This window comes from Triticum dicoccoides, chromosome 4B (genome assembly GCF_002162155.2).
Source record: "Triticum dicoccoides isolate Atlit2015 ecotype Zavitan chromosome 4B, WEW_v2.0, whole genome shotgun sequence".
Taxonomy (NCBI): domain Eukaryota; kingdom Viridiplantae; phylum Streptophyta; class Magnoliopsida; order Poales; family Poaceae; genus Triticum; species Triticum dicoccoides.
In genome coordinates, this window is record NC_041387.1 from 629,082,937 (window position 1) to 629,085,600 (window position 2,664).

Consider the following 2,664-nt stretch of genomic DNA (forward strand, 5'->3'; position numbering starts at 1 on the left):
CTTCTCCTTTTTGAAACATAGGTGACATTTTGAAAAAAACTTTTGCAACATAGTTGATGTCGTAGAAATTTTTGCAAGCAGAAACGCCGCACGCAGTTGCCGACGCATGTCGCAGCAGCATCGCCCTCGCTCGTCGTCGTCGTCGCAATTGGCCGGTGATGATACATCAACCCTGACGACCATGGAGGAATTAATAATTAGGTTAATGGTCGATCGCCAAGTACGTACAGGCTCTCACGTCTACATACATATACAGTACAAACAGATCCTCCCGTGTAGTACTACTGTACAGCGACGGGATCATCAGGGAGGCCACAGTTGATCAAATAACTCGGTCCTCTGGACGAGAAGACGACAGAGAACCCCACGCACGCACGCCCCGGCCGCTGTACAGACAGCGGGGTGTCAAATGGGTAGGGCCTGCTGGCTGCTGCAGCTGGGGCACATGCGAAGTTACCAGCGCCCGCCCATGAACTGCATGCATATGAGCCCGCCAAGCAGAGCACGGCACGGCGACCCCCCGTGTCGCGCCGTGCGCGTCCGTGCACGCACGCACCGAGCTAGCTCGCCGCCCATGCCGCAGCAGAACGTGTAGTCACCACGCCACGCGACACCAGCCTCGAGGTCGGCTCGAGGAGGAGACAGGTGCAGCCAAATATGCCACGCGCTGCGCCGGTAGGCGCTCGCTCGTGTTCGGACGCGGCGTCCGGCGACCGTCCAAGTGTAAGCAGGCACGGCCGACCGGGCCGGGGCTCGCATGTCGTGACGTCCGGCGAGACGTGACGTGGCGGGGTTTTGGGACGGTAGCGGAGCCGGGAAGTGCCCCGCCGCATGATGGGCAGCTTCTAGCCCACGGTTTAGGTCGAAACCGGACGGTGCGCTGGCCAGAATCCGATCGACGCGACAGGCCGGCCAACCTGGTCGCCGCTCGCCGGCATGGCCGCCTTGTTGGCTTGTGTCACGGGGGCGGGCTACGAGCGCCAGTATCCCTTCTAGCCCCTCGTGCTCCCACGACAAAATTGACAGGTTAACCGCATCTAAACCCACATTATTATAGGCTGTCCGTCTGACTGGCCGTGCGGTGGTGCATGCACGCTAGCTCGTAGTACCATCAACACTGTCGCAGAACCTCTCAGACGATGTTTTTGGGGCGATCAATCATCGTAGTAGACACCGGGCAGACACGATCGGGATCGAGCATGCACTTCTTTAATGAAAATGATGATACGAGGGACGATTAAGATTAAATACGCGGCGCACGTTAATACATTAGTCGGTCGGTCGGTCAATGGAGTTGTTGGGCTTGTCAGCACAAATTGAATCGTCACTCCCTCCTCCCTGATTCTTTGGACACCCAGAAACATGCCACACGGGCGGGTTATTGCAGACGAGATGATCCACTCAGCTGCTTTCGTGCGTAAATTAGGACTGCCATTTTCTCAGCCTTATTTTTTCAGTATATACGTATAAAAGCAGGGAAAAACCTACTCCACTCATCCTATGCCAAAAAGAAAACCCAACACACGTCAAACAAATTTGTTGCATGTCTAATGATGTCCTGTGGGTACGTTAACAGTTGGAAGCTCATTTTTATATGTGTGCCATGATTAACTTACTAGAACTAGTAACAAACTCTGCAGTTCCAAGCAGTTATGCACGACAACAATAGGCTGAAACTCCTAGAACAAAAAAAGGCTGAATCAAGTGCTAAATTGAAATACATGTCAAAAAAAGTGCTAAACGGAAAGAGAAATACGGTGGGCGGGTAAGACTAGCTAGGTTCACTTTGTACATTATTTTTTTCCGGTAAAAAGCAATATATTCATATCAAAATCTAGTTAAGGCGTTAAAAATGCACACAACCAAAAAAAGTTGACATGCCCAATGACGCAAAACAAACAAGCAACCACACCCTCCACCATCATTGACCTCACGTGAACTACAAGAAAGGTTCTTTGACGGCAAAAATTCTACGAAGGGAACGACACACAATGCCGCCGTCGTTGAATATTACGATTCAAGATCTAAGATCGGGTCTTAGGGTTTCCGGCGCACAAGCTAGAATCCAACCATTTAAGATTAGATCTTGGGTTTTCCGACACGCAAGCATCGTTGTCGCCGTATCAATCCATTCAAGGGGGGATATTAGGTTTTCACCCCTGAGAGCACGTCCGTGGTATTCAAACCAATGCCTTCAACAAGGACACGATGTGTAAACATCGACGAGTTGTGACAGAGGGTGACGAGTGTTGGACCAACATGTCGATGATGCTGGAACTAGTCCTGGCCATGGGCAGCCCGGCCCGAACGGCCCGACCAGGCCTTGCCCCAAGGCAGGGCCTGGGCCTAGGTTTTGACCCCTAAGGCCGGGCCCAGGTCCACCATATTTGTTGTTTTACAGAGGTTTGGGCCTCAAAAGTAGGCCCGACGCAGGGCCGGGCTCGGGCCTGAGTTTTCTGCCTCAGGCTTGGTCAAGCTCGGCCCGGCCTGGCGGATGGCCAGGTATAGCTGGAACCGACCACCGGTGCTGGAGATGACATCGCCCATTGCTTTGACAGAGGGCGACACGTCATGGAACCAAGTGCTAGTGACGATGGAACCATCAGACGAAGATGATGCGACCATGGAGACTACATGCTGGAACTGGGCGTCAAAGATGATGCG